The sequence below is a fragment of the Oryctolagus cuniculus genome, chromosome 1 (genome assembly GCF_051225735.1).
Source record: "Oryctolagus cuniculus isolate XC-2025 breed Fujian yellow rabbit chromosome 1, ASM5122573v1, whole genome shotgun sequence".
Lineage (NCBI taxonomy): Eukaryota > Metazoa > Chordata > Mammalia > Lagomorpha > Leporidae > Oryctolagus > Oryctolagus cuniculus.
This window is the reverse complement of record NC_142867.1, coordinates 58,751,570-58,762,007: the sequence shown is the minus strand read 5'-3', so window position 1 is coordinate 58,762,007 and position 10,438 is coordinate 58,751,570.

The window sequence follows — 10,438 nt, the reverse complement described above, 5'->3', positions numbered from 1 at the left end:
AGACAGATTGAGATTCCATTCATTGGTTCACTCCCCAAATGGCTACAATGTTCAGGGCTGGGCCAGGCCAAAGCCAGGAGACAAGAGCATCATCTGGGTCTCCCATGTGGGTGCAGAGGCCCAAGGACTTAGACCATCTTTCCCAGGCACAGTAACAGGGAGCTAGATTGGAAGTAGAGCAGCCAGATTTGAACCTGTGCCCATATGGGATGCCAGCACTGGTTCCCTCCCCAAATAGCTGCAATGATTGGGGCTGGGCAGGCCTAAGACAGGAGCCAGGAGCCTCCTCCAGGTCTCCCACATGGGTGCATGGGCCCAGGGACGTGTGCCATCCTCCACTGCTTTCCCAGGCACATTAGCAGAGAGCTGTATTGGAGATGGAACAGCTGGGACTTGAACAGTCACCCATATAGGATGCTGGCGCTGCAGGCTAAGGCTTAACCTGCTGTGCCACAGCACCGGCCCCCCAACTTCTTTCCTTTGTAAACTGGTCAGTGTCAGATATTTTGTTAAAGCAATAGAAAATGATGAGAGAGAGGTCTCCCATCCTCTGGTTCACTCCCCAAATGGCTGCAATGGCTGGAGCTGCACCAAACCAAAGCCAGGAGCCAGGAGCTTCTTCCTGTCTACCATGTGGGTGCAGGGGCCCAAGGACTTGGGCCATCTTCGACTGCTTTCCCAGGCCATAGCAGAGAGCTGGATTGGAAGTGGAGAGCTGGGACTCAAACCTGCGTCCATAGGGGATACTGGCACTGCAGGCTGCAGCTTTACCTGCTGCACCACAGTGCCAGCCCCCTGTCTTAGGTTTTGTGGATGGTGTATTCTCTTTCACATAGTCTTCCCCCATGTATGTTCCTTTGTTAAAATTTCCCCTTTTATATAGATGTTAGTCATACTGAATTAGGATCCACATTGATCTCTTTAACTTGACTGCCTCTGTGAAGACCCTAGCTCCAAATAAGGTCACGTTCAGTGGCATTGAAGGTTAGAACTTCAACACAGGAATTTAGTGGGAAAAAACCCCATAACACACTAACCCACACTCACAAGACACACCAGCACAGACACATGTGGTGGATGCCTCCCCTAACATCTACAGGTGCCAGAATATTATTGTCAGATATCTTAATTTTTTTAAAATCTTTATTCTCATTTTCATTTGAAACCAAAGGGGTAGAAGTAGACATATACAGAAAGATCTTCCATTTATTAGTTCACTCCCCAAATGCCCACAACAGTTGAAACTGAGCCAGGCTGAAGCCAGGAACTCAGAACTCAATGCAGGTCGCCCATGTGGGTGGCAGGAACCCAACTACTCTAGCCATCATCTGCTGCCTCTTACAGGGTACATAAGTAGGTAGCTGGAATTGGAAGCAGCAGAGCTGAGACTCTAACTCAGGCACTCTGATATGGGGTAAGGGTGTGTCACATGGAATCTAACCCTTGTGCCAAATGCTTGACTCTGATATCTTAATTCTGACAACCTAATAAGTGTCAAATGATGTTTCATGAGCCTAATTTGTTTTACCTAATAATTGCTAATGAGATGGAACTTATTTCTTGTGTTTATTACTAGTGGTTTTTTCTTTTCAGAAAAAAAGTCTGCTAATGATTTTGCCTATTTTCTATTGAATTACCTTTTTCTAACTGATTTTTTAGGAATGTTTTATATGTATTTAGATATCACTCCTTTGCTAGTCATGTGAATTAACAAATATTTTCTCCCAATTTTTTTTTCTTTTTCTTTCTTTCTTTTTCTTTTCTTTTTTTTTTTTTTTGACAGGCAGAGTGGATAGTGAGAGAGAGAGAGACAGAGAGAAAGGTCTTCCTTTGCCATTGGTTCACCCTCCAATGGCCGCCACAGCCAGCGCGCTGCGGCCAGTGCACCGGGCTGATCCGAAGCCAGGAGCCAGGTACTTCTCCTGGTCTCCCATGGGGTGCAGGGCCCAAGCACTTGGGCCATCCTCCACTGCACTCCTGGGCCACAGCAGAGAGCTGGCCTAGAAGAGGGGCAACCAGGACAGAATCCGGTGCCCCGACCGGGACTAGAACCTGGTGTGCTGGTGCCGCTAGGTGGAGGATTAGCCTATTGAGCTGCGGCGCTGGCCTTTTCTCCCAATTTATAACTTAATCTCTTTTTCTTTTTTTCTTCCCCATCCCCTCTCTCTTTTGTAGAAATCTGTAGTTGCAATGTAGTCAAAGACATGAATATTCAAGTTTTTGCTTTTGTGATTAGTGTTTTTGGTCACTTGATTATTCCTGCTTCAGTTCATAAACATAGTGTTTATTTTCGTGGATCAATTCAAGCTGAGAAACTGTAAAAGAACTTTATTTGGGGACCTTAAGAATTGCACTTTGGGAGAAACAAATCCAGTTAGCTGTGAATGAGTATTTTGTAGGAGAAAGAGAAAATGGAAGCTTATGTGGCAAGCTGTGCTGATTTATTGCAAGGCAATAAAATTTCTTCTGTTGGAAACTTCTGTTTGAATTGAGAAAGAACAGGGGCTGTGTGAAAGGGGCTATGTGACCAGTAAAAGACAAGGTACACAGTATACAAATTCACATAGAGATGCCCATAAAATATGAGTCAAATAACCTTTTGACATGTTTCTGGAGTTTCTAGACACAGTGTGATGATGTGGTTGTTCCACATACCAGCAGTCAAAGGGTGAAGGTGACCAAAAGTTCACCTTTGAGGCAGCAGCTTGAGACATGTGAAAGTCCTATTCCCTTAATGGTTGCCCTGAGTCTGTTTTCTAAAGCTGTCTCTCAATATTGCTTTCAGCATGATTCTCCTTTTATTTTCACATTTTCTTGGGCAAGATTTAAAGCTTTTACTTTCACACTTAAGGTTCTCAGCACTGGGAATTGATTTCTGATTATGATATGAGGCAGTGATTCACTTTAATTTTTCCATATGGCTAATGTGTTGTCTCAGTGACATTAATGGATTTGCTCATACCTGGCCAATGATTAACAGTGCTACCTGTGCGAGTATATGTGGTTCTGGCCTTTCTCTTTTATACGTTGGTCTGGTTGCCCAATGCTGTGGCAGTACCACACTGTTCTAGTAACAATAGTTCCTAGCAAGTATTTTATATCTTTTTTTCTTATACATTATTCAGATCTCAGCTCACGTATTACTTCCATAGAGATGCCTGCATGTATACATAGATTCTAGTCATAGCCTTTGCTTCAGTTTCTAATTATACACCTTGCATAGAACATTTTTAAATGACTGACTCTCTCTAGTCCGGAAATTCCATTATGGCAGAGGCCTTATTTCCCCAGGGCTCAGCACGGTGCCTGTCAGTTAAATGACAATCAATATTTAATGAATGAATGAATGAATTCCTCTTGGCCTGCAGCATTTAGCAAACAGGTAGATGCTCCATGAGTGCTTCTTCACCCAAGGGAAAGGAACTCTACCCTCCTTCCTGGCTTAATTTGTCTCCATGAGGTCTAGCACCAGATGCCAGCCTGCATATTTTCCTATTTGTTTACAAGGACCATGAACTCTGTGAGGACGGGAAGTGCTTTGTCCATTTTAACTCCTGTGCCAAAGGCCTGGAACAGTGCCTGGTGATTGATACCTGCTCAATAAGTATTTATCACATGCATGAGTAAGTGAGCAAACTTTCATTTTCTCCCTTCCGCGAAGTCAAAAGTTTTTGTTTTTGGTGTTAGAGTCCAAAGGCACCTCAACCTCACTGTGGCTTTCTTAGTAGTTTACCTCTATCCTCCGTTCTCCTCTCTCGTTTTCCCTGAGTGTCACCCGGTGTTACCAGAGAGGTGGATAGCACATCCTCCTTTCTTAATTCATGGAGCAAGATAAAACACAGCCATTTGTCCGGGCTCCCAGGTATTTTGACAAGGTAATGATTCTTCTTTCTTCTCAGTATTCTTATATACTTTTAATTAGGCCATACATCCTCCATGCCATGCCTGAAGTTTGGTTTATCATTTGCTAATCTTCTGAAATAGACAGTGAGCACATGTCTCAGGTCTCTAAATCTCCATCTTAGTAATAATCCTGGTAAGAGTAGACTTTTAGCAATATTTCCTGGAAAAAATACACACCTCAGTTGTCATTGTTTGAACATATGTGAAGCGCAGCTCCACAGGACTCAGCTCTTCCTGTATAGGGACCAAGCCTCTTTGCATGTGAGCTAGTGAGGAAGAGCTGAGATATTGCCAACAGCATCTGTGCTGGAGCCCTGCACTGCACAAACTCCACCCCTTTCCATGCCAATCCAACATGGCTGCAGGCTCAACAGACCCATTCCCCATCATGCAGCTGAGCCTCACCTCCCTTCACACACAAGATGCCATCATGAGCACCTGTGTGCTGCAATCCCACATGGAGATGATACCTCTGAAAAAAAAAACAGGGGTGTGGAGGCGAGTGGTACTCAAGCCTCACCCAAGCTCCAACTCATTTGCATGTTCAATTGGGGCACCATCCCTTACCCTGTAAAGGACTGACCCTAACTTTGGTGGGAGCAGCTGCCCTTTCTTCCTCATCAGGAGAGGTTGCCTGTACTCGTGATTGAGTGTGTATCATCCCTTTAAATACATCATTCTTTCCTGCACACTTATATGTCTCCTCCTCAAATACTTACGTGGGTGGAAGCAACAACCTGTAAGAAGCCTGGCAGGGAGCCCTGTTGCCCACAACGCTTTCACTGCCCAGTTTCCTCTGGGGGATCCAGTGCTCTGCTCAAGTCATTACTCAATGCATGTTTGTTCTCAACACAATGTGCAGGCTGTTAGGCTGTTGTGTACTTTTGTGTACTTTTCATTAGAGGTCTTTAAAATTATTTATTTCCATATTATCCCCTAAACAAGTCACTACTTCTTAGGTCTTAGCTATTAAGCCTAAATTGTGGTAGCCTTGATATTGGCCACTCAAACATACCCATAATCTAATCACCAGAGTCTGTTAATACTACCTCACATGGTCAAAGAGTTTGTGTTGCTGTGTGTAAAGTTGTGAATCATTTATTTGGTTTCCATCCCATTTCCTGGTATATAACTCCAGAGATGTGTCTTTTTGTATGATAATGCATCCTCTGAAGACTGGGGTCTCCTGGATAACCTCAGGATGTGGGCTGTTGCTGGGGGAACCAAGCACTTGATTAGAGATTTGGACCTTTCAGTTCTAATTCTCAACCTTCCTGGAAGGGAGAGGGCTGAAGGTTGAGTTGGTCACCAGTGGCTGTTATAGAGCACCCCCAAAACTGGTTGGAAGAATTGTTGTATGTCTGCTTGTTTGATGCACAGCAAGCCAGTTACTGATGCAGATGGTGGAAGAAAGTATTTATTGCAAAGCACAGAACAAGGACTATGGCAAGTGTTGCTTGATTTTGTAGTTCCCATTATTAAGGAATTAGGGAAAGAGGTTCTCATAGATTGAGGTTGGGGCTGAGAGGTGCCTGTGCAGCTCTTGACTAAGTCCCCTGGTAATCTGCAGTGCTCATGACCCTCCTTCAACTGGTGAACAACATTATAAACTTTAGGGAATTTTGATGACAACAAAGTAGGGTCCAAGTCAGTCTGGGGGCTATAGGCTGGTGGTAGTTACTTTTTGTTCTGGGTCTGGGGTTCCTGAAAAGAAACCTTTGAAGACTAGATGTTATCTGTAGGGGAGATAAATGAGATTATATGACCTCATGGGTCTGTGTTCAGGGACCCTGTAGGGCTGGCTGTACCACTTTTTCAATTCAGTGATACAATTTTAGTAAGAGGTTGATTTGCAACCATAGAAGCATGGAAAGGAAATTTGAAAGGGAGGCTGGGAGACCATGGGAGACTGCTGAGATCTAGCATCTCTTTCCAAGGCAGGGCATAGGGGCTCTGTTTCAGCAACCAGCCAGTTACTGACATTGATTGTGTATGTGTGTGTGTGTGTGTGTGTGTGTGTTTATGGTGGACAATGGAATAAAGTAGAAGTTTATTTGCAGTGCACAGAGTAAGGAGTCACGAAGATATTACTCAATTCCTGAACTCCACAAGGAAATTAGGATAGTGATTTGTATCCATTGAAGTGGGGGTTGAACAGTGCATGGTGAGCTTGCTCAGGAATGGGCCTCTGGTTGGTCTGTAGTGCTCTTGACCTTCCTTTGATTGATCAGTGATCATAGGAGTCAGCTCCTATGATAGTAAAGGTGGGCTCTGTTCTTTTGGAGGTCTATAGGTTCATTCGGTTTTAAATTAGGTCCTGTGAAACTCTCAGAATAGATGCTAGTATTGAGATAGTAACTTTAGGGGTGATCTGTCTTTGTGATTCAGGGTCTTGGCTGTGGTCTTACCATTGTGCCACTTCTCTAATTTAACGTGTTTATCTTTTTTAAAAGATTATTTATTTGAAAGTCAGAGTTACACAGAGAGAGAAGGAGAGGCAGAGAGAGAGAGAGAGAGAGAGAGAGAGATCTTCCATCTGCTGGTTCACTCTGCAATTGGCCACAATGGCTGGAGCTGCACCGATCTGAAGCCAGGAGCCGGGAGCTTCTTCCAGGTCTCCCACATGGGTGCAGGGGCCCAAGGATTTGGGCCATCTTCCACTGATTTCCCAGGCCATAGCAGAGAGTAGAGCAGCTGGGACTCGAACCAGCGCCCATATGGGATGCCGGCACTGCAGGTGGCGGCTTAACCCATTACATACACCACAGCGCTGGCCCCTAATGTGTCTATCTTTTTTTAATTATTATTTGACAGGTAGAGTTATAGACCGTGAGAGAGAGAGAGAGACAGAGAGAAAGGTCTTCCTTCCATTGATTCACTCCCCAAATGGCCGCTATGGCCAGCGCTGCGCCAATCCGAAGCCAGGAGCCAGGTGCCTCTTTCTGGTCTCCCACATGGGAGCAGGGGCCCAAGCACTTGGGCCATCCTCCACTGCCCTCCCAGGCCACAGCAGAGAGCTGGACTGGAAGAGGAGCAACCGGGACTAGAACCCAGCGCCCATATGGGATGCCAGCACCGCAGGCGGAGGATTAACCAAGTGAGCCACGGCGCCGGCCCCCTAATGTGTTTATCTTAACATAGGAACTGTGTGCTGAGGGAGAGTCTGGGATCTGATAAAATTTATATTCATCACCAATAAGTTAATCAAATTGATTGTTAAACTAAAACTTAAGCCTGAGAGATCTTGGAAATAAGAGTTTGTTAAGCCATTCTAGGTGGGCAGGAGAAAGGAACTGGTTTTAGGACAAGTTCTTGCAGCTTCCAGTAGCAAGGCAGTTGAAGAAATGTCCACCAGATCTTAAAAGCCAGAATATTTTACAATGAAAGTTTGAGGAAAGAAGGTGTGAGTTACTTTCATGGAACCTACTCTGGCTATAGAGGAGAGGGTCAGAATTACACTGATAGTGGAGGAAGCTTTGGGATAGGAGGGCAGTCCATAAGGAGAATCAGTTGGTGTTTCTTTAACTCATTGAGGTTGTAAGCAGGATACCCTGGCATCTAAAGGATCATGATGATATTTAAGTGAGTTAGTTTTAATATACATGGTTTTTTGCCTTTTTGTCCTTTTCTCTCATTTCTCCTCCCTTCTAGCCTCTGGCCTTACATTACATAATGAAACTTACATTAAAAATAAAAAAAGGGAGTAAGTGTTATGCTGTGCTGGATTGCGTCACTGCTTGGGCTGCCCCACATCCCATATTGGAATGCCTAGTTTGAGCTTTGGCTATTCCACTTCAGATTTGCCTTCCTGCCTGGGAGGCAACAAATAATGGCTCAAGTGCTTGAGTCCCTGCCACCCATGTAGGAGACCTGGGTGTAGTTCTTGGCTCCTGGTTTTGGCCTGGCCCAGCCCTGACTATTTCAGGCATTTGAGGCATGAACCAGAGGATGGAAGATGTCTCTGTCTCTCCCTCTCTCCTGTCACCCTGCCTTTCAAGTAAATAAATAAACAAAAAAATTCTTAAAGGGCTAAGGTTCAAGAACTCTGGATAGTGAGTATATGGAGTTTCCTGGAGGGTAGCGCAATGGAAAAAGGCATTGAAGGTTCACACCTGTCCCCTATTCCTCACCCTACTCCATCTATTCATGCATACCCTTTGTAATATCCTTTATAATAAACCAGTTAATGTCGGTAACATATCCCCCTGTCCTATGAGCTGCTGCGGCAAATTACCTGAAGGATGAGGTCGTGGAAACACCATTTTATAGGTGGTCAGTATGGAGTTGTAGAAGCCTGAATTTGTGGCTGGCATCTGAAGTGAGGGCTGTCTCAGGAACTGAGTCCTCAACCTTGGCATCTGACACTGTCTTCAGCTAGACAGAACTGAACTGAATTAGAGGACACCAACTGGGGTTGACTGGAGAATTGCTTGCTTTGTGTGTGGGAAGAAATCTCCACACATCTGGAGGTTCCAGGAGAGTTGATTGTGGACTGAGAGAACAGGAAAACCACTTGTTTTTTTTCTGTGTCTCAGATTGTGATCAGGTTAATGATCTTGAGACACAGAGACTCTCCTGGATCTCTGAGTGGACCTGACCTGACCACAGTGATCTTTCTAAGAGAGACTCGGGAAGGACAGTGAGAGGAGACTGGGGAGCAGTGACAGAAGCAGAGACTGGAAAGATGAACTGAGAAGGAGGAGGAAGGGACCACAAACTAAGGAATACAGGCAGCCACTATAGGCTGAAAAAGGCAAACAAATGGGTTTTCCCTCAGAGCCTTTGGAAGGAACCAACCCAGTTGACACGTTAACCTTGTTTTTTATTTAAAAGGTTCTTTTATTCATTTTTATTTATTTGAAAGGCAGAGTGACAGAGACTAAGGGCAATGTGTTTCTTTCTGGAATGTCTTCAGCTTTGACTTGTACAACAGAAACGTGGCTGTAGAAAGCCTTGCACATCACTACTGGCAATGGGGAGTGGACTTGGGTCTGATAAACTGAGACCGCCTAAAGGCAAGAGACTCGAGTCGCCCGTGGTGATCAGAGTTTGCTGAAATGGTCTGATTGTGAGGAGCCAAAGAACAGCTTGCAGAATCCTATTCCTGTCATCCCTCCCACAGCCAGGGGAATCCTGCCTGAGCAGCTGTGTCTGCAGAGCTACAAGTGTGCTTGTCAGATTTTCCACCAATATTTACAACAGTTGCTTCAGCTTCTTCCAAACAGCATCTGTTGTGATAGGGGCTGAGCTGGAGCCTCCAGAAGGCACCAATTGTGAGTTCACAGCCTGAGCTGTGGAGACGACAGGGAGTAAAGGAGGAAGCAAGTGCAGTGTCCCGGGGAGAGCTCCACTGGTTGGACGGAGTGGCTGCCAGCCTCAGACCTTCAACAGGAGAAGGGTCAAACATCCAAAAGAGCAGAAGTGAGGGAAAGAATCTCCGGTTCCTGCTGAAACACGACTGTGACTCTGGCTGTTCATCAACTTGCCCCAGCTTTTGTTTCTGGAACCCTTACAGGGGATTTTCAAAAAGGAACTTTGTTTGTGGGGACAAAGAAAAAAATTTTTCAAAGAAAGAACAGGTGAAAATAGAGCAAACTAAAAGAAAGTTTCCATTTTGATGTAGTTATAAAATCTTCATTTTCAGAGAGCTGTGGAAGATGCAAAGCATTCCCACAATGAAACATACCTCTCTGAACTTCTTATAATCTTTTTACAATCACTTTAGTTTGGAGAAAGAATCTCAGAGGGATTCTTTGCCTTCTTCCAGATCACAAAGCTTGAAAAATAGCAGACAGGACCAGGACGATGCAAGCCCATGCTTCTGAATCAGCCTAACGTCCTTTCCCTGCACCACTGCAACCCACAGGGCAGTGAATGCATGAAGAACATTCTGGAATTCAGGTTTCAGATTGAAAGAAGCTCCCCATTTTTCACCTGACAAAGCCAAAGCCCAGAAATGTTGAATGATACTTTTGGAGGAAGGGGTCCATTTGTACTGAGGTGGTCAGCCTTGCACAGTATGGAGTCTGAGTGAGAAAAAGTGTAAGCTTCTTCCATGGTGGAAGAGAATTCAGAAAGTACAGAAATATGGGAAACACCTTTCTTCTCTGCGTTCCCCCATCACTGTGTGCCACCTGTATGACCTTCTAACCAAATGCCCCATCTGGATGCTACTTGTTTCCTTATTGTCTGCTCAAGAACATCACTTCAGCAGTTCTCTTCTCCTTGCCCTTCATTATCACTTCCTTCTTTCTACCTGAGAAATCATATCATCATACCTAGTGCTGAAACTTCTGCCATGTTTCAAACAACAAAACACCTTCTCTCAACTTCTGTACCCCCTTTGATGTGCTAATCCATTTCCGTTAGAATGGATTAGCTGTCTTCAGTTCTTCCTATCACACTCTTACATCTACTCAGTAGGTTTTGGCGCCTGTTAACATGATTTCTCTGAGGTTGGCTGTTGATCCTCATTGTATGGCCTAATCATTCTGACTCTCAGATTCATCGTTTGTATACATTTTTTAATTTACTT